This window comes from Choloepus didactylus, chromosome 5, assembly GCF_015220235.1.
Source record: "Choloepus didactylus isolate mChoDid1 chromosome 5, mChoDid1.pri, whole genome shotgun sequence".
In the NCBI taxonomy this organism is placed as follows: domain Eukaryota; kingdom Metazoa; phylum Chordata; class Mammalia; order Pilosa; family Megalonychidae; genus Choloepus; species Choloepus didactylus.
This window is the reverse complement of record NC_051311.1, coordinates 25,484,279-25,506,698: the sequence shown is the minus strand read 5'-3', so window position 1 is coordinate 25,506,698 and position 22,420 is coordinate 25,484,279. Positions and strand designations below refer to the sequence as shown.

At 38.5% G+C, this 22,420-nt stretch overlaps 1 long non-coding RNA gene and 1 pseudogene across 1 annotated transcript; one reads left to right on the top strand and one right to left on the bottom strand.

Annotated features, from left to right (window-relative positions):
- Positions 1–243: 243 nt before the first annotated feature.
- LOC119535209 lies at positions 244–7,171 on the bottom strand (annotated as a pseudogene).
- Positions 7,172–8,427: 1,256 nt separating this feature from the next.
- LOC119533839 lies at positions 8,428–22,057 on the top strand. The gene is made up of 3 exons (XR_005216903.1): positions 8,428–8,523; positions 9,410–9,548; positions 21,714–22,057. It is a non-coding gene; the product is annotated as an uncharacterized LOC119533839 (long non-coding RNA).
- The last annotated feature ends 363 nt before the right edge of the window (positions 22,058–22,420 follow it).

The following is a 22,420-nucleotide window of genomic DNA, read 5'->3' as shown; positions in this document are numbered from 1 at the left end:
CTGTAGAGTTACATCTCACTCTGTGAACAGTGTTTTGGAAACATCTTCATCTGAAAATCATGGTGAAGTCCCATTTTACCATTAAAAAGAGACCAGCACTGTCAGGCTGGAGGGACTGTTTTTAGAATCTGGTGCTTGATATAGATACAGCTGTTGGGGAGTCCATTTCTCATGTAGGTTTGCAATTACTGCCCTCAAGTCTGTCTGCAGGATAAATAAGGCAGTGGTCCTCCAAACATGAAATTAGGGACCGAAACGCTGACAATTTTCACAAGTTCTGTCCACTTCTTGTCTGTATCTCTGCAGCTGAATAGTACATTTATATATGCCAAATGTGTTCAATAATAAATGCTTTGCTTTGGACTGTACTTCTTCCCATTTAGATGAACTTCCAGGTATTAGCTGTATGTGAACTATGGCAGTAGATTTTCCTGAAGTGAAAGACCAGATATTTAAATCTTCCACTGCATAAACATCTATTTTCATCAAGGCTTCTTTGATACAGTCTACATTCAGATGGCTTGGTACACCTTCCAGTATTATAACTACTGTGTCCCATATGATTCAAAATGTTGTAAAAGCCACAAGCAATGAAAAAACGTATGTACAGATGGGATCGGCAATCTTGTATTCTGGCTTGAATTGTATGATATATGAGTTATTAGTATGCCAACACTCTGTACCAAATCCCCCAAGGCATGTACGAATGCAGCTCTCACTGCCAGGCTACCCTGCTCATGGCTGTGTCCATGTTCAGAACCTGTGGTAGGAGAATTTGAAGTCGGGGAGTGGGAATGGGAGTGCTGTTAACCAGACTGGCTAAACAGACACCCCATTATGATGTTAACTGCAACTCCAACAGCTGCTGTAATGAGCATTATACCTCCATTTATTTCATAGTCCATATGGATAATTCTTTGCACAGCTTCATATAAGAGGAATCCCATAAGTATATACACCAATAGCACACTAGTCATAGCTGACAAAACCTAGGAGATGATTTGTTACGTGGTGGAGGTGGGCTGGGAAAGACGAAAGTTAGTGCTCTGCCCTCATGTTGTTTTAATTTGTATTTACGCAATGATTACTAAGGCTAAGATTCCTTTCTCATGTTTAATGGCCACATTAATTTTTTTCTTTTAAGTGCCTCTATTAATTTTCTGTCACTGCTGTAACAAATCACCACAAATGTGACATAAAACAACACATTTATTACCTTATAGTGCTGGAGGTCAGAAGTCTGAAATGCGTCTCACTGGACTAAAACCAAGGTGTCAGCAGGGCTGGCTGCTTCTGGAGCTCTAGGGGAGAATCCATTTTCTTGCCTTTTCCAGTTCGTGGGGGCTGCATTTCTTGGCTCATGGCCAAGACTTCCTTCTTCAAAACCAACATTGTAGCATCTTCAAATCTCTCTTTGACTCTGACCTCCTCTTCTGCCTCCCTCTTCCACTTTAAACGACCCTTGTGATTACATTGGGCTCACCCAGATAAACCAGTATAATCTCTTTAAGGTCAGCTGATCAGCAACCTTAAACTGTCTACGACACTAACTTCCCCTTGCTGTGTATCACAACATATTCACAAGTTTTGGGTATTAAGACATGGGCATTTGAGAGTGTGTGTGTGCCATTATTCTATTTACCATAGTGCCTGCTCAGACCTTTTGCTCCCTTTTAATTGGCTTGTATTTTTCTTATTAGCATGAAAGAGTTCTTTTTATATTTTGGATATGAGGCCTTGGTTGGATATGTAAATAAAGTAAATATCTTCTAGTCTGAGATGTGACTTTTCAACTTCTTAATTGCATCTTTTTATGAGTGAAAGCTCTTAAGTTTATTGAAGTCCAATTATCCATGATAAATTTATCAACTTTTTGCCTTATCGAATTTAACTCTCATTCTCTCTTTACCCACATACATTTCACTGAACCAGTTGAAACTAAATTGCAGTCATGACACTTCTCTCCTTAATACTTCAGCATGTATCTCCCAAGAACAAGGACATTATGCTATTTTCTCATCCCCAAAATTTAATATTGGTACAATAATCTATAATATTATATAGTGCATGTTTCAAATATGTTTTCCCAAATGTCATTTATATATTTTTTCCAATCTTGTTTAATCAAGATAATCACTGCATTTGGCTGACATGTCTGCTTACTTTCTTTAATCTAGAATAATGTTTCCACTTTTTTGTTTTTTGACTTTGACATTTTTGAAAAGTCCAGGCCAGATGTCATGCAGAATGTCCTACATCTGAATTCCTTTGATCATTTCCTCATGATTAAATTCAGGTTAAATAGGCAATGCTGTGTATTTCTCATTCCATGATTTCAAGAGGCACATAATGACAATCTGTCCCAAGATTAGTGAGGCTACATTTGGTGATTTGCTTAAGATGGTATCTTAGCAGATTTTTCCATTGCAAAGGTACCTTATACCTTTATTAACTGATTACTTACCCATGTAGTGACACTTTGAAAGTGTGTATGTATCCTTGTGTTGGTTTGGATGTATTATGTCCCCTCAAACACCATGTTCTTTGATTCAAACTTGTGGGGGCAGACGTATTTAGTCTTGATTAGGTTGGAAACTTTGGACTGGGTTGTTTCCATGGAGATGTAACCCACCCAACTGTAGGTTATTTGGATTATTTCCATGGAGGTGTGGCCCCACCCATTCAGCATGGGTCTTAATTAAATCACTGGAGCCCTGTAAGAGCTCAGACAGAAGGAGCTCGGGGATGCAGCTTAAAGAGACATTTTGGAGATGGCCGCTGAAAGCAGACTTTTGCTGACACTTGGGAGATGATAGCCCAGAGTTTGCTCTGGAGAAGCTAAGAGAGGGCAAAACATCCCAAAACCAACATTTTGAAGAATGCACAGGAGCTGAGAGAGGAGCTGGAACACAACCCAGGCAGCAGATGCCAGCCACATGCCTTCCCAGCTAACAGAGGTTTTCTGGACACCATTGGCCTTCTTTGATGAAGGTATACTCATATTGATACCTTAAATTTGGACATTTTCATGGACTTCAGACTGTAAATTTGTAACCAAATAAACCCCCTTTATAAAAGCCAATCCATTTCTGGTAGTTCGCATAACGTCAGCATTAGCAAATTGGAGCAATCCTTTCCCAATAACCTTTTACCAAATGTTTTTAGTTTCCCTGGTTGTCCTTGTGTGAATCATTTTTTGGTTTCTTCTCATACCTAGAAGCAGTTTGTTTTATATATTTTGTTCAGATTATATAGTTGTTTGTGGCAGAAAGGTATGTTCTGTAATATTTACTTCAACATGGCTGAAATGAAACGTGTTTCTTACAAGGTTCTTTTTTTTTTTTTAACTGTGGCTTTAAATATGTAAAATACAGGATTTCCATATACCACTTGTGCTGGTTTGTACCCCAGAAAACACCATGTGCTTTTAATCCATCCCTGTGGGGGCAGACCTATTGTGGATGGGACTTTTTGATTAGTTTGTTTCAATTGAGATGTGACTCAGCCATTCAAGGTGGGTCTTAGTCCTTTTCTGGAGTCCTTTATGAGAGGATAAAAGGCATTTGGAGAGACACACAGAGAGAATCGCCCCAGAGATGCTAAAAGAGAACCCACAGATGCTCAGAGAGAAAGCTACTGGGATCAGAAGCTGAAAGCAATGAAACCTGGGAGTAAAGGGCAAGCAGACATTGGCTATGTGCCTTGCTATCTGACAGAGGAACCCCAGATGCCAGCAGCCTTTCTTCAGAGAAGGTATCCTCTTGTTGATGCCTTAATTTGGACATTTTCACAGCCTTGTAATTGTAAATTTTAACTTAATAAATCCTCATTGTTGAAAGTCAACCCATTTCTGGTGTATTGCATTCTGGCAGCTTTAGCAAACTGAAACACCACCCTATTAACATCTTGCATTGGTGTGGTACATTCTTTATAACAGATAAATGCACATTACAAAAAATTGTACTATTAACTGCAGTCTATGGCTTAACTTAGGGTTCACTATTTGTGTTGTGCAGTTTCATGGATTTTTTTAAAATTTTTATTTTAGTAACTTATATATGACCTAAAAATTCACTTTTAACCATATTCAAATATATAATTCAATGCTGTTAGTTACATTTACAATTTTTTGCTACCATCACTATCATCCATTATCAAAACTTTTCTATCATCCCAAATAGAAATGCTACATTTTAAGACTTAACTCCCTATTTTCTAACCCCAGCCCATCCCCTATATTCTACAGTCTATATTCTATATATGTAACCTCTATTCTACAGTCTGACTTTATGAATTTGTTTATTCTAATTATTTTATGTCAGTGAGATCATCCAATATTTGTCATTTTGCATTTGGCTTCTTTCTGACACATGTGACCACAAGGATGAAACTTGAAGACATCATGTTGAATGATTCTGCAAGTAGTGATGTCTTTTTTTTTTTTTTAACTTATTTTTTATTATCATTCAGTTCAAAATAGTTTCTAACTTCTGTGATTTCTTCCTTAACCCATGGGCTGCTTTAGAAACATACTGTTTAGTTTCTAAAATTTGGTATTTTCTTGTTATCCTTTGTTGTTGATTTCTAGCTTAGTCCCACTGTGGTCAGGAAATATAAACTCAATGATTTTTAGCTTTTGAAATTTCATTGGACTTTTTTGATGGTCAAGTATCTGGCCAATTGTTATTAACGTAATGTGTACACCTGAAAAGGATGTGTTTTCTACAGTTCTTGGATGCAGTGTTTCACACATGTCAATGAGGTCAATTTTGTTCACATATTTTTAAATTTTTAGTTTTTCCTGCTTGTTTCATCTGCTAAAGGAAGAAGTACATTAAAGTCTCTTACTCTTATTGTGGAATTGCCTATTTTCTAGTTCTGTCATTTTTGCTTTATTTTGAAGCTATATTATTTAGATGCGTACAAATACAGAATTTTAATTTTGGTACATTGGTACCTGGTACCTTGGCCCTTTTAGCTTTCTGAAATCATATATATATATATTATGTTAAAGCCTACTTAGTATAGTCACACAAGATTTCTTTTGATTAGGACTAACATAGCTGATCTCTTTCTTTTTGTAAATTCTTTCATTTCAGGTATATCTATTATAAAGAACATATAAACAGATTTTTCTCTCTCACCTGGTTTAATAATTTTGTTTAGTTATAGTATATAATTCATTTTATTTAATGATATATTTGTGTATTATTTGTCCCAAATGATTTATAATCTTTTTGATCTCCTTTTATACCTTCTTAATATTAATCAACTATTTGTATTATTCTAGTTCTACCTCTGTTAGTAAATATTTCACTCTTCTTTAGCAGTTAACCTAGAAATTACAAAATAAGTTAGTTTTTTTACCACATCAAAGTCAATGCTTAGAAGTTAAAAGACTGTAATTCTGTTTACCACCCACTTACTTTTTGTGTTTTGTTTAGGCATTTTAATTCTCTATATACTGTATTTTAAATCCAAAAAGTAATTATTAAATTCTTGTTTTGTATTTATTTTAAATTACTTACATATTTATATTTTTCCATTACTATGTCTTCCTGCCCTTTGTTTATTTTCCTCTGTGATAATTTTCTTTCTGAATAAAGAAATACCTTAGTATTTCTCTTAGTGCAGGTCTGCTGGTGATAAATTCTCAAATTTTGATGCCCAGAAATGTGTTTATTATACCTTAATCTTTGAAGTATCTTTTTGGTAGACACAGTACCCTAGGTTGCAAATTATTTTCTTTCAGCACTTCAACTATGTCATTTCATTTTCTTCTGGCTTCTGTCACTTCTTTTGAGATAAGAATTGTCAGTCTTATTTTTTTTTTCTTCTTTGAAGAAAACCTGTCTTTCTTTTAACAGTTATCTATTTCTAGGTATATTTTTCTTTGTATTTATCCTAAGAGCTTCTTTAATCTGTGGCTTGATGTCTTTCATCAGTTTAAAATCATTCTCTTTATTTCTCCTTTCTCATTCCTTTCTAGAAATTTATGCCCATCCTAGACCTGTTTTTAAATGAGATTTCATAGACCTCTTATGCTCTTTTCCATATTTTCCATCCTACATGTTATTAGTCTGCTATTTCCATTTCATTTATCCTCTCTTCAACTGTATCAAATCTGCTGTTAAAACAACCATTGGTTTTTAAATTTGGTTATTATATTCTTCAGTTGGAGAATTTCCATATCTTAGAGATTCCAACTCTCTGGTGGAATTCTCCATCTTCTCATCTACTTTTTGTAAGTAACAATCCTAGTGATTTTTAAGCTCATGCTTTGCTAACTTTAATATCTGGGGTCCCTGTGGATTTCTTCCTCATAAACACAGTCTATGGACTTATTCTTCCCACCCCTTGAATATGATTTCAGGCAGAATTGCACAACTTCAGTCCCAACACTTAGTAGCTTAAAACTTCCATTTTATTTTGCTCAGAATTCTGTGGGTGATGAATTTGGAAAGGATAGAGTAGGGATAGCTTGTTTCTGTTCCATAATGTCTAGGATCTCAGATGGGATGATCCAAAGGCTAAGGGGAGGGGAAAGTGGGGAAGCAGAGATGAATCAAGACTCAATGGACATTGGGCTGGAATAATCTGAGGTGGGAGGACTTAAGGACTAAAACTTCCAAGCTGAGTATATACATGTGGCTTTTCCATGAGCTTTGCTTCCTTACAACATGACAGCTGTCAAACTTCTTACTTGGTGACTTAGTGTTCTAGTGATCAAAGCAGAAGTTGCATGAGCTTTCATGATCTAGCTTCAGAAGTCATGCAGTCTAACTTCCACCACATAAGTCTATCACTTTCTCCCCTAATTCAAATGAAAGGAATTGGACTCCACCATTTCTTGATGGAGTGGCATCATAAGAGTGGGTTTGACTGGAGATATTGTTGCAGTATCTTCACAAAATACAATCTGCCACAATCATCTTCATCCCTTTTGTCCCACCTAGCACTTTCCCTGCTCCTCCCCTAAAGTCCCTTTGCCCTTACTAGACTGCCTCTAAAACTTACAGGGTTGGTGGCAAGGCTGGGGTATTAGAGTCACTGGAGCCAGGGTGGACAACAGGAGTGGCAAGGGAGAGAAAAGTGGCACCTATCTGGCACTCACGATCTGGAGCTGGTGCTCTGAACTTGTCTCTTTCTCCCATGGAGTGCTTTCATGCATTCCTTATAATCATTTCCTTCACTGGACTCAAAATGGACAGTGACCCTCCTCTGGATAGTGGCTTACATCAACCCCTCAGCTTCTGCCTCTGATGGTATGCTTTAAGTACTGTTCTGCTGAATTTTCTTTGCACTTTGTTAGAACTGTTGGGTTAGATTCCTTTTAATATGACATTTTAAATCCTGTTTTTGCTGATTTTAATTTATTATGTCCCCCATTAAAGCCATGTTCTTTAATGCCATCTTGTGGGGGCAGACTCATTAGTCTTTTGATTATGGTGGAAACTTTTGATTAGATCATTTCCATGGAGGTGTGGACCCCACCCATTCAGGGTGGGTCTTTATTAGATCACTGGAGTTCTTTAAGAGAGCTCATGAAGAGAGAAGCTGAGAGAGACATTTTGGAGGGCAGCTAAGATATGTATATCCAGTTTGCCCGAGAGAAGCTGGGAGCCCACACACATACAGATACTTGGAGACGCTGGGAGATGCGGATAGAAGGATGTTTGGAGATGCTAAGCTAAGAGATGAAACCCAGAGCTTGTCCCAGAGAAGCTAAGAGAGGACTCCCAGATGCTTAGAAAGAAATGGCCCAGGAGAACCAAGCAGAGAGCTGAGAGAAGCTAAGAGAGATGGAAGCCCCAAGACATTTTGGAGAAAACCATTTTGAAACCTGGGATTAGAGGACCAGCAGATGCCAGCCACATGCCTTCCCAGATGACAGAGGTGTCCTGGATGCCACTAGCCTTCCTTCAGTGAAGGTATCCTCTGTTGATGCCTTAGTTTATTAGACACTTTTATGGCCTTAGAACTGCAAATTTGTAACCTAATAAATCCCCTTTATAAAGGCCAATCCATTTCTAGTATTTTGCATAACAGCAACTTTAGCAAACTGGAACACGATGTGACCCACATCTTGTCCATGGAATTCACGAACCTCTGCTCTGTCTTCATTGGCGACTTAACGCATGAGCTTGATCCTTATACATTTTGGGAGATTACTCTCCTCTCCAATGCCAAGCACACAGCTCCAGTCATAGGACTTTGCCTATAATCTTCTCAGGTGTGGGCCAAAGACTATTTCCTTTGCTTCCTCAATCAGTGATAAATATCAAGCTGAATGGTGTTTTCCTCCTGTCTTCAGGTGAGGCTGAAGCCCTCTCCCCTTCTGCATGGAGGGTGGGAACATGCCACAGTAATCCTATAAATTTCTTAAAAGAAAGCATCTCCCTCAGCCTTCCTCAACCTTAGTTTTAGATGCAATCTTTTGAGGGGAGTTGGCGTAATTGGTTCTAACCATATCCTTTACAAATTCTTCATAGGTGGTTGAGCACTTTGCTTTGGAATATGGAGGTACTTCCTATTATTTTTTCTTTGCTTTATAAAGTCGCATTGGAAGCTGACAGAGAGTTCCATTGTAACTTTCTCTTAATTATGCATTTGAAATGGTAAGTCAGTTCAAAAATTGACTCACACAAAGAAGGGCTTAAGATGGCCTGTCCTTCTTGTCTTCATAACCCAGTGAACTGGCCTTGATTCTTGGTCCAAAAAGATACTGGGAAACTGATTCATCAAAAGAAATTTTAAATTGATTGAAAAAAATGATTATATGTAAAAATATTTTTAATCAATTTTATTTTAAAATATTGAATATATTTAAAACTTTTTTAAAATTTGATTTTTTTAAATCAAAATTCCCTGTTTTTTCCTATAACGAACATTGATGCCAATCAGTGTCAGACTGGCAACAAAAAATCTCAGGCATTCCCTGTTTTATTATTTTTTTAAATTCAGTTTTATTGAGATACATTCACAGACCATACAATCATCCATGGTGTACAATCAACTGTTTACAGCACCATCATATAACATTCCCTGTTTTTAAAATCTAGCCAGCAGTCTACCTGACTTTTCCACCACTCCTTAATCGTTGGTAGTTGGAGAAACAGATTTATTGCATGCTACACTAAAATGTTGACTAACTGGCCAGGTGATAGTTTGTGAGACAATTTCCAGTTCCGCAGAAATACAAAACCAACCTAAACAAGAAGGAATTATCTCATGACCCGTGTATCACCAAGGAAAAATAGGGCTGAACATGTACTATTTTCTTATAAAATAGGAAATGGACTGCTGTAACAAATTACCACAATCTTGGTGGTTTAAACAGTGAAAATTTATTCTTTCGTGGGTCTAGAGACTGGAAATCTGAAATCTGGCTGTGCTGCTTTCTCTACAGGGAATCTCGGAGAGAATCTGTTCTTTGCCTCTTCTAGTTTCTGATGGCTGTGGACATGCATCTGAATAATCCTGGATGATTTCTTCATCTCAGGATCCTTGACTTAATTACATCTGCAAAGATCCTTTTTCCTAATAAGGTAACAATCACAGGTTCTGGGGATTAGGATATGGACATTATTTTTTTTTGGAGGGGGGATCACTATTCAGCCCACTTCAATGGCAAAACACTTAAGAATTTGCCGATACCACCTTAGTTTCCCAGTGCTATGACAAATACCATACAGTTGGGCTGGTTTAAACAACAGGAATTCATTGGCACAGGGTTTCAAAGGCTAGGCTTGCTTCCTCCTGAGGTCAGTAGCATTCTGGCTGGCTGGCATTCTTTGGCTTCCTTGGCTTTTCTGGCACATGGTGATGCTCTCCTTTCTCTTCCTGGTATTGTTGACTTCCGGCTTCTGACCCCTCCCCATGGCTTTCTCTATAAAGCCTTCAGTAATAGGACTAAACCCATCCTGATGCAGTTGGCCACATCTTAGCTGAAAATAACATCTGCAAAAAAGCCCTATTTACAATGGGTCCACACCCACAGGAATGTACTAAGATTAAGAACATGTTTACTTCTGGGGTACATAATTCATCCTACCACACCACCAAAAGCAGCACTGATGCAATTAGAATTCCTGAGGCTGCAAGTGTATTTTTAGTTCAAACTAACAAACATGCCCTTGTGTAAAGAATAAAGATTTCAGTTTCTTAATTTTGCTATTGAAAACCCATGGGAATACAAGTGAATCAAACTCTATGACCTAGACTTCATAAAGACTCTTCTAGTGCCACAAGCAGGCAGAGCAATCAGTTAGTTGTAGGGAGCTGAAGGCTGTATGTATGGTGTACCTCGAGATGGTGACAAAGCAAAACAAACCATCTTACAAAATGGAGCTACTCAGAATTGAAATGTAATAGATAATCAGCTATCTGCAGAAATAACCCATCCTGAGAGGCCTTTTTGGTTGGTTGGTTGATTGGGAAAGTTTTTAGTTTTGTTGATTTTTAATATTTTTGCTATTAAGATCAAGGTGCCTCTAAATTGCATCAATGGGACTAGAAGTCTCCCAAGTAACGTCTGAGACAAATTATCTTCCAAATGAACCCTAATCTTAGTAATTATAACATGTCCTGTAGGAAAGTCAGAGAATTGATAATACAAATATAATTTTGACCAAGAATAAATGAATTTGTGTGGAAGCTTTACATAGCAGATTGCTAATTAGGTAGTCTGAAATTTTATCTTTAAATTTCAAATTATAGATGAGGGTCTGAATGACTGAAGGTTTCATTTGCTTGAAATGAGAAGATGCTGACAGTCAAATTATCTTCCTGCACGGCTATCCCCAGGGTATGAAAGTGCTTTTTTTCCCAAGACTGGTAAGACAGCCCACCTCTCAGACTTCAGGGAAGGCAGTATTGGTGTGGAAGGGACATTCATCACAGTGAAAAGTTAGGACATGTTATCTTATTTGTCAAGGAGTTTGACTTATTTTATCAATATTTTGAGTCTCTTTAACAGAGGCAGATTCTCTGGGTTGAGTGTTCCCCAAAACTCTGTTTTCTTTACACTACTCTTTGTGAAGTTAAGGGAAAGAATAAAGTTGTTATCAATGTACTTCCTAAATCTTACAGAGGAGTCTAAAGAATTAATCTGAATAAAACTTGAGATCAAGTTAATATATTAGGTATATTTAAAACAGAAAATAAGATTTTGACTTTTAAAAAATGTATTTATTATTGTTTTTAAGAATTTGAATAAGATTTTCCAGTGTGATCAACAGATTACAAAACAGAAGCAGACTACCAAAAGCAGCATTATTTAGAATGATTGGGCCCATCTATCTTGGTAGAGCAGGAAAGCAGATAAATATGATGTAAGGATTTGAGGAGGATCAATATGAAACCCTGAAAATATCCATGGAAGCAAATAGGTTCACTATTCCCTCTTTATTTTCCATGTGGGCTCAAAAAAGGGTTCTGCAGTTGTTGGATACAGTGTTCAATGTATTTCCATTAGGTTAAATTTCATTAATCATGTTGTACAAATCATCTAAATGATATTTTATTTTCTGAGTTTATCAGCTATTGAGTCATTTTTAAAACTTACTGTGACTATGGATTTGGCTACTTTTCCTTGTATCTCTGAGCCTGCTTTATTAAGGGCATTCAAATTTTTAGAATGATTACATTTCCTTCATGAAGTGAGCCTTTTATCCTTATAAAGTGATGGCTTTATCTCTGGGAAAGCTACTTTAGCCTTAATATCTATTTTGCTTGGTACTAATGTAGCTATACCAGATTTCTTTTATTAATGGTTGCATGGAGCTTTTTCGTCCTTTCACATTTGAATTCTTTTAAACAGAGTGTATTCTTTTTTTTTTTTTTTTTTTTTTAATCATCATTTTATTGAGATATATTCACATACCACGCAGTCATACAAAACAAATTGTACTTTCGATTGTTTACAGTACCATTACATAGTTGTACATTCATCACCTAAATCAATCCCTGACACCTTCATTAGCACACACACAAAAATAACAAGAATAATAATTAGAGTGAAAAAGAGCAATTGAAGTAAAAAAGAACACTGGGTACCTTTGTCTGTTTGTTTCCTTCCCCTACTTTTCTACACATCCATCCATAAACTAGACAAAGTGGTGTTTGGTCCTTATGGCTTTCCCAATCCCATTGTCACCCCTCATAAGCTACATTTTTATACAACTGTCTTCGAGATTCATGGGTTCTGGGTTGTAGTTTGATAGTTTCAGGTATCCACCACCAGCTACCCCAATTCTTTAGAACCTAAAAAGGGTTGTCTAAAGTGTGCATAAGAGTGCCCACCAGAGTGACCTCTCGGCTCCTTTTGGAATCTCTCTGCCACTGAAGCTTATTTCATTTCCTTTCACATCCCCCTTTTGGTCAAGAAGATGTTCTCCGTCCCACGGTGCCAGGTCTACATTCCTCCCTGGGAGTCATATTCCACGTTGCCAGGGAGATTCACTTCCCTGGGTGTCTGATCCCACGTAGGGGGGAGGGCAGTGATTTCACCTTTCAAGTTGGCTTAGCCAGAGAGAGAGGGCCACATCTGAGCAACAAAGAGGCATTCAGGAGGAGGCTCTTAGGCACAACCATAGGGAGGCCTAGCCTCTCCTTTGCAGCAACCGTCTTCCCAAGGGTAAAACCTATGGTAGAGGGCTCAACCCATCAAACCACCAGTCCCCTATGTCTGTGGTCATGTTAGCAACCATCGAGGTGGGGTCGGCGAATACCCCTGCATTCTCCACAGGCTCCTCAAGGGGGCACTACATCTTTTTTTTTTTTTTTTTTTTTTCCCTTGTTTGTCTTTTTTCTTTTTTTTTTCTTTTTTTTTTTTTTTAACTTTCCCTTCTTTTTTCAAATCACCTGAATGAAAAAAAAAGTTAAAAAGAAAACAAACATACAATAAAAGAGCATTTCAAAGAGACCATAGCAAGGGAGTAAGAAAAAGACAACTAACCTAAGATAACTGCTTAACTTCCAACATGTTCCTACTTTACCCCAAGAAAGTTACATAATATAGCAACATTTCAGTGAACTTGTTCCTACTACAACCATCAGAAATTAACAGACCATAGTCATTTCTGGGCATCCCCAGAACGTTAAATAGCTTATCTGTTCTTCCTGGATTATTGTTCCCCCTTCCTTAATTGCTCTCTACTGCTAGTTCCCCTACATTCTACATTATAAACCATTTGTTTTACATTTTTCAAAGTTCACATTAGTGGTAGCATATAATATTTCTCTTTTTGTGCCTGGCTTATTTCGCTCAGCATTATGTCTTCAAGGTTCATCCATGTTGTCATATGTTTCACCAGATCGTTCCTTCTTACTGCCGCGTAGTATTCCATCGTGTGTATATACCACATTTTATTTATCCACTCATCTGTTGAAGGACATTTGGGTTGTTTCCATCTCTTGGCAATTGTGAATAATGCTGCTATGAACATTGGCGTGCAGATATCTGTTCGTGTCACTGCTTTCCGATCTTCCGGGTATATACCGAGGAGTGCAATCGCTGGATCGAATGGTAGCTCTATATCTAGTTTTCTAAGGAACTGCCAGACTGACTTCCAGAGTGGCTGAACCATTATACAGTCCCACCAACAATGAATAAGAGTTCCAATTTCTCCACATCCCCTCCAGCATTTGTAGTTTCCTGTTTGTTTAATGGCAGCCATTCTAACCGGTGTTAGATGGTATCTCATTGTGGTCTTAATTTGCATCTCTCTAATAGCTAGTGAAGCTGAACATTTTTTCATGTGTTTCTTGGTCATTTGTATTTCCTCTTCAGAGAACTGTCTTTTCATATCTTTTGCCCATTTTATAATTGGGCTGTCTGTACTATTGTCATTGAGTTGTAGGATTTCTTTGTATATGCAAGATATCAGTCTTTTGTCAGATACATGGTTTCCAAAAATTTTTTCCCATTGAGTTGGCTGCCTCTTTACCTTTTTGAGAAATTCCTTTGAGGTGCAGAAACTTCTAAGCTTGAGGAGTTCCCATTTATCTATTTTCTCTTTTGTTGCTTGTGCTTTGGGTGTAAAGTCTAGGAAGTGGCCTCCTAATACAAGGTCTTGAAGATGTTTTCCTACATTATCTTCTAGGAGTTTTATGGTACTTTCTTTTATATTGAGATCTTTGGTCCATTTTGAGTTAATTTTTGTGTAGGGGGTGAGGTAGGGGTCCTCTTTCATTCTTTTGGATATGGATATCCAACTCTCCCAGCCCCATTTGTTGAAAAGACCATTATGGCTCAGTTCGGTGACTTTGGGGGCCTTATCAAAGATCAGTCGGCCATAGATCTGAGGGTCTATCTCTGAATTCTCAATTCGATTCCATTGATCTATATGTCTATCTTTGTGCCAGTACCATGCTGTCTTGGCAACTGTGGCTTTATAATAAGCTTCAAAGTCAGGGAGTGTAAGTCCTCCCACTTCGTTTTTCTTTTTTAGAGTGTCTTTAGCAATTCGAGGCATCTTCCCTTTCCAAATAAATTTGATAACTAGCTTTTCCAAGTCTGCAAAGTAGGTTGTTGGAATTTTGATTGGGATTGCATTGAATCTGTAGATGAGTTTGGGTAGAATTGACATCTTAATGACATTTAGCCTTCCTATCCATGAACATGGAATATTTTTCCATCTTTTAAGGTCCCCTTCTATTTCTTTTAGTAGAGTTATGTAGTTTTCTTTGTATAGGTCTTTTACATCTTTGGTTAAGTTGATTCCTAGGTACTTGATTTTTTTAGTTGCTATTGAAAATGGTATCTTTTTCTTGAGTGTCTCTTCAGTTTGTTCATTTCTAGCATATAGAAACATTACTGACTTATGTGCATTAATCTTGTATCCCGCTACTTTGCTAAATTTGTTTATTAGCTCTAGTAGGTGTATCGTTGATTTCTCAGGGTTTTCTAGATATAAGATCATATCATCTGCAAACAATGACAGTTTTACTTCTTCTTTTCCAATTTGGATGCCTTTTATTTCTTTGTCTTGCCGGATTGCCCTGGCTAGCACTTCCAGCACAATGTTGAATAACAGTGGTGACAGCGGGCATCCTTGTCTTGTTCCTGATCTTAGAGGGAAGGCTTTCAGTCTCTCACCATTGAGTACTATGCTGGCTGTGGGTTTTTCATATATGCTCTTTATCATGTTGAGGAAGTTTCCTTCAATTCCTACCTTTTGAAGTGTTTTTATCAAAAAGGGATGTTGGATTTTGTCAAATGCTTTTTCAGCATCTATTGAGATGATCAATTGATTTTTCCCTTTCGAGTTTTTAATGTGTTGTAATACATTGATTGTTTTTCTGATGTTGAACCATCCTTGCATGCCTGGAATGAACCCCACTTGGTCATGGTGTATGATTTTTTTAATGTGTCTTTGGATTCGATTTGCAAGTATTTTGTTGAGGATTTTTGCATCTATATTCATTAGGGAGATTGGCCGGTAGTTTTCCTTTTTTGTAGCATCTTTGCCTGGTTTTGGTATTAGATTGATGTTAGCTTCATAAAATGAGTTAGGTAGTGTTCCATTTTTTTCAATGTTTTGAAAGAGTTTGAGTAAGATTGGTGTCAGTTCTTTCTGGAAAGTTTGGTAGAATTCCCCTGTGAAGCCATCTGGCCCTGGGCATTTATTTGTGGGAAGATTTTTGATGACTGATTGGATCTCTTTGCTTGTGATGGGTTGGTTGAGGTCTTTTATTTCTTCTCTGGTCAGTCTAGGTTGTTCATATGTTTCCAGGAAATTGTCCATTTCTTCTACATTATCCAGTTTGTTGCCATACAGTTGTTCATAATATCCTCTTATAATTTTTTTAATTTCTTCAGGATCTGCAGTTATGTCACCTTTTTCATTCATTATTTTGTTTATATGGGTCTTCTCTCTTTTTGATTTTGTCAGTCTAGCTAGGGGCTTGTCAATCTTGTTGATCTTCTCAAAGAACCAACTTTTGGTGATATTTATCCTTTCTATTGTTTTTTTGTTCTCTATGTCATTTATTTCTGCTTTAATCCTTGTTATTTCTTTTCTTGTACTTGGTTTAGGATTGATTTGCTGTTCATTTTCTAGCTTCTTCAGTTGATCCATTAGTTCTTTGATTTTGGCTCTTTCTTCCTTTTTAATATATGCGTTTAGTGCTATAAATTTCCCCCTTAGCACTGCTTTTGCTGCATCCCATAGGTTTTGGTATGTTGTGTTCTCATTTTCATTCGTCTCTATATATTTAGCAATTTCTCTTGCTATTTCTTCTTTAACCCACTGATTGTTTAGGAGTGTGTTGTTTAACCTCCAGGTATTTGTGAATTTTCTAAGTCTCTGATGGTTATTGACTTCTAATTGTATTCCATTGTGGTCAGAGAATGTGCTTTGAATAATTTCAATCTTTTTAAATTTATTGAGGCTTGTTTTATGTCCCAGCATATGATCTATTCTGGAGAAAGTTCCGTGAGCACTAGAAAAGTATGTGTATCCTGGTGATTTGGGATGTAATGTCCTGTAGATGTCTGTTAAATCTAATTCATTTATCAGATTGTTTAGGTTTTCAATTTCCTTATTGGTCTTCTGTCTGGTTGATCTATCTATAGGAGAGAGTGATGTGTTGAAGTCTCCCACAATTATTGTGGAAACATCAATTGCTTCCTTTAGTTTTGCCAATGTTTCTCTCATGTATTTTGTGGCACCTTGATTGGGTGCATAGACATTTACGATTGTTATTTCTTCTTGCTGAATTGCCCCTTTTATTAGTATGTAGTGGCCTTCTTTGTCTCTCAAAACATCCCTGCATTTGAAGTCTATTTTATCTGAGATTAATATTGCTACACCTGCTTTCTTTTGGCTGTAGCTTGCATGAAATATTTTTTTCCATCCTTTCACTTTCAATTTCTTTGTGTCCCTGTGTCTAAGATGAGTCTCTTGTATGCAACATATTGATGGTTCATTTTTTTTGATCCATTCTGCGAATCTATATCTTTTAATTGGGGAGTTTAATCCATTTACATTCAACGTTAAAACCGTGAAGGCATTTCTTGAATCGGCCATCTTATCCTTTGGATTATGTTTGCCATATTTTTCCCTCTCTCTATTAATATCCTTTATTGTACCCATACCGAATCTCTTTAGTACTGAACCTTTCTCCAAGTCTCTCTGTCCTGTCTTTGTTTCTCTGTCTGTAGGGCTCCCTTTAGTATCTCCAGTAGGGCAGGTCTCTTGTTAGCAAATTCTCTCAGCATTTCTTTGTCTGTGAAAAATTTAAGCTCTCCCTCAAATTTGAAGGAGAGCTTTGCTGGATAAAGTATTCTTGGCTGGAAATTCCTCTCTCTCAGAATTTTAAATATATCGTGCCATTGCCTTCTCGCCTCCATGGTGGCTGCTGAGTAGTCACTACTTAGTCTTATGCTGTTTCCTTTGTATGTGGTGAATTGCTTTTCTCTTGCTGCTTTCAGAACTTGCTCCTTCTCTTCTATGTTTGACAGTGTGATCAGTATATGTCTCGGAGTGGGTTTTTTTGGATTTATTCTATTTGGAGTTCGCTGAGCATTTATGATTTGTGTATTTATGTTGTTTAGAAGATTTGGGAAGTTTTCCCCAACAATTTCTTTGAATACTCTTCCTAGACCTTTACCCTTTTCTTCCCCTTCTGGGACACCAATGAGTCTTATATTCGGACGCTTCATATTATCTATCATATCCCTGAGGTCCATTTCGAGTTTTTCAATTTTTTTCCCCATTCTTTCTTTTATGCTTTCATTTTCCATTCTGTCATCTTCCAGGTCACTGATTCGTTGTTCAACTTCCTCTAGTCTTGTACTATGAGTGTCCAGAATCTTTTTAATTTGGTCAACAGTTTCTTTAATTTCCATAAGATCATCCATTTTTTTATTTAGTCTTGCAATGTCTTCTTTATGCTCTTCTAGGGTCTTCTTGATTTCCTTCATATCCCGTACTAGGGTCTCATTGTTCATCTTTAGTTCTTTGAGTAGCTGCTCTAGGTGTGTCTCTTCTGGTCTTTTGATTTGGGTGCTTGGGCTTGGGTTATCCATATCGTCTGGTTTTTTCATATGCTTTATAATTTTCTGTTGTTTTTGGCCTCGTGGCATTTGCTGTCCTTGATAGGGTTCTTTTAGGGTTTGTAGACCAGTTGAAGTCCTTATCTCTAATTTATCAGATCTACAGCTTCGTGGAGTACACTTTCTCTAACTAACCAGCAGGTGGCGTCCACGAGCCACCTGTTCTCCACAAGCCAGATCTCCCCTGCTTAGCCTTTTTGGTGAGTGGGGGAGTGAGTCTTGTGGGGCCCAATTGGTGTCCCAAGCTTGCGTGTGTAGTTGGTGTTGCCTGCCCTGTATGTGGGGCGTGTTTCTGGGCAGTCGGGGAGGGGGGGTGGCCCTAACAATCAAATCTCCCTGATGATCCTAGAGTTTTAAAGCTACTGCAATAGTCTAATCCTTCAGTTCAGTCCTGCCACAGTTTGTCTCTGCCACTGACCCACAAGTCTTTGGTATTGGCGTATGGCTCCTGAGACTTGCAAGTGGGCCCCTCTTCCAGGCTGTGCACCCCGGGTCCTCTGTTGAGGGATGACTGTGCTATGTCACAGGTGAGTGCCGTCCCCCCAGGGCAGTTCTGGGCTGCTGGGCTGTGTTGGGAGGCTCCCAGTCTGCTCAAATGATGGCTGAATGGGGCTCTGTTAATTCACACTGCTCCCCCTTCCCAGCTCTGGGACATTCAGCTGAGGTTGCAGGGAAGGCTAATGTCCACGCCCAGTTTTGTGGTGTGTGCCTGTTATTTGAAGCACTTCCGTCACACTGGGTTGTCTGGGGCAGCTCTGGGCTATGGGGCTGGCGATGGGCAGGAGTGTTTCCTGTCCACCAGGATGGTGGCTGTGAGCGGACACCCCCCTTTTCTTGGGAAGTTGTGTTGTTTAGTGAATTTTCTCAGCCACTGGATTATTGCCTTTTGTCTCAGAGCTCTCTTATTTCTGCTCTTGACTTGACGTGCCCAAATTTCAATTCTTTGAAGCTTTCTGTATTGAGCTTCTTAGAGTAATTGTTTTAGAAAAAGCAAAAAGGATTTAAAAAAAAAAAAAAAAAAAAAAAAAAAAAAAAAAAAACGGCCCTCCTCAGAGATCTAATGGGTTATTGAAATGCTAATAGACAAAGCAACCAGGGCCATTAAGGAAAGGTGCCCTGGGCAGAGAGATCAGCCTTGGTTCGGGATTTGCATATGCGCCTCAAGGCCTGATCTCCGCCCTTCCCCTTTCTGTGTTCACCAGAACTCCAAAAATCCTCTGCTTTTACTTTGGAGCTTCTCGTGTTGTTTTCCTTCTATGCCCGTCTCCTCTCTGCTGGGCTGGCTGCTCTCAGAGTCTCTGGTGTCTGGCCTCAGTCTATCTATGGTTGGAGTTTGAATCAGTAGAATGAGTTTCCGATGAGAGCAGCCACTGCAATTCTCCCTTCTCCTTCCTGGAGCTGACAGCCCCTCCTCCCCCGGGACTGAGCCTGGCAGGGAGGGGCGCGGGTCCCCTGGCCGCAAAAACTTACAGATTTCGCTGATCTCAGCAGTTCCACGTTTTCATGAGTGTTGTATGAAGTATGCCCAAAGACAGATTGCTCTGTGGTGTCCAGTCCACGCAGTTCCTGGCTTTTTACCTACTTTCCTGGAGGAGTAACTTTGTTTAAGAGCCTTCATTGAGTCCCCAGGAATCTGATCATCAGACCCAAAGTCCTCTTCACTGCATCCCAGGGCCGGTTCCAGAGTGTATTCTATGTGTGTATATTTGTGTGTGTTTAATCCAATCTGAAAAATCTATCTTTGAATGGGAACATTTAATCCATTTACAGATGACTGATTTACTTGAATTTAAAAACACTGCTTTTCTTTGTCCTTTTTCTTTTGAAGTGCTATTTTAAAACAACTTGTCAAATTTACATAACTCATGTGGATAACATGGTAGAGTATTGCATAAAAAGAAAAACACAGCCACCACTCAATACTTACTAAGCGTTGCAGACAGCTCTGTATTTAGACAGCATATTGGGCAGAGATCATAGGATTTGCATTATCCCTTGAAAGATGGAGCCCAACCAGCACCAGTTTTTTCTAATCAAAACTCATATTTATTAGAGATCCCAGTGTAATAATAATAAAAAAAGACTATTCTTGCTTTTTCTTTTAATTTCTCATTCCTATTTAGAAAAATGACTTGAGGCAATGACAAAAACAAGGTTTAAATCCAGGCTTCCCACCTTCTCTCCATCTTTTTTCATTTTAAAAAGAAAAGGTTTGGAATATGTCAACCTTTACTCAGCTTCCTACACAAAGCCTCTGCTTTCTCAAGTCCTACACATAAAATACCAAGATTCATCTCTTAAACCTCTGGTCTTAAGACCCTATGGGTGTCAGGCTGGAGGGCCCTGAGTGACAGTTGTTAAAGAATCTCCTATGAATCCCAAGGCCAGTCATAATCCTAACCTTAAACAGTAGATGGTTGATTGCATAAATCATTACATACATCAGGCTAAGATGGGAAGAGCAAACAAGACATCCTTCATCTGCTGCTACCCATGAGTCACAGCAGCAGCTGGGCCTGTGCTCCTCTCATCAGAGCTCACTGGGCAAGATCCATGCCACACCACCTCAACCCACTGAGCCCACTGCCCACTCAGCCACACAAAGTCATTTACAAGTTATCACTGGGATAGATGATTTTCCATAAGTAACAAATGAAAATGTGTTATTTGCTGTCTATATCTACTACCGAGTCAGTCTCTCACTCTCCTTGTTGGGGAGTCTGCACTTTTAGGAAAATGGGGGAGTTAGAGGCACTACATCTGTATATAAACGTGTGCCTTGTCTCTTCTCACTAACTTCCTGGAAAACTGCTGTTTCTGAGTGTTCAGTTTCCTTGAGAAGTTTCATGTAACTGTTGTTCACTGTATGTAGGAAGGGACATCTCATTTTAGGCATCATTTCTTTGTATAGGCTTCACTCTCTAGGTATTGAGAATGGGAAAAGGAGGGAAAGCAGGAGAGCCAGAGACCACAAAGGGAAGTATCAAGGACACACTGTGTCAGCAACGTGACGACTCCTCCAATATCATCAATGCTGACTCCAAGTTAAACTCCTTATGGAGTTGAATACCTCATTAAATTTCTATTCATGCTCTGCCTGAGGCTTTTCCCTAACCACTAATTGCAAGTGAAGGTCTAGAGAGCTTTTGTGAAAGGGGCAAAGAGCACAAGTAATATCCTGGTCTGTAGTCAGGTGTCAGCGTACTTCACAATGGAGGAAAAGAGGATTACAAGGAAATTTTTGATTTAGTCTTCAGTCCAACCAAAATTTAAAAGACTTAAAGAAAACAGCTTCTTTTGTTAGGGGACAGAAGAGTAGTGGTAGTGAGGGGGTGAAGGGGGAGTGGTAAACACATCCAGTAAAATTCAAGGGATATTATCAACCTACCTCCCCAACCCCTGGGAGGGAAGGGGGACAGCAGACTGAGTTCAACTACATGGACATTGATTCTATCACTCATGCCTATGTAATGGGACCCCACATAAACTCAGAATATTTGAGGCTTCAGTGACCTTCCATTAATGAGAAAACACATGACTGCTGGGTCAGGAGGTTGACACGGCTGACACCACGAGGCGAAGACACAGAAGCTTGCGCGTGAGATCCTCCCAGACCTCACCATAAGCATCCCTTCTTTTGGCTTATTTACAGAAATTGTCTTCTCCACACACAGAAAACCACAATTGTCCACTCTACATCCAGACTGGACTTCTGCTTTTGCTGGATCCCCTCCCTGGAGACTGAGGCTCTGCTACTCATGGACAGTCCTCCTGAATGGTGGCCTGACACCTCATTGTGGAGAACTGAGAGATACCTATTTGTTTCTAAGTCACTGATACTGACTTGTGCCATGGGAAGCTATCCAATGTTTTGTATCTTCTCACTTAGCCAACCCAGCTATCAGGACCTGTTCTATTTTATTTAGCAGGTGGGTCTGGAATTGTAGCTGTGGTATTCTAGATGCCAGGATCTGGCTACTTTATCTTCTTGTGCAGCCACCCCTGTACATTTATCTAATGAAATATGATGTGATTATGAATCACTTTCTTCATATTATAGTTGGGGATATATATAATTTTAAATAATGTATATATATATGTTTAAAGTTATCTGACTTCTCAGGATAATAAGAGTGCTAAGAAATATTTGGGGTGAAAAAACAGGCATTGATTGTTAGGGCTGAGACCCCACGTGTGGTGAAAAGAGCCAAGATTTTAAAAAGACCTCAGTTCTAATTTTGGTTCAAGATGAGGAATTGTGATTGAGAGCGAAGTACTTAACTTCCTTTAGCCTCAATTTCATTACAAAATGGGGATAGTAATCATAATCTAATTCAGGGCTGTTGTAAGTATTAATGT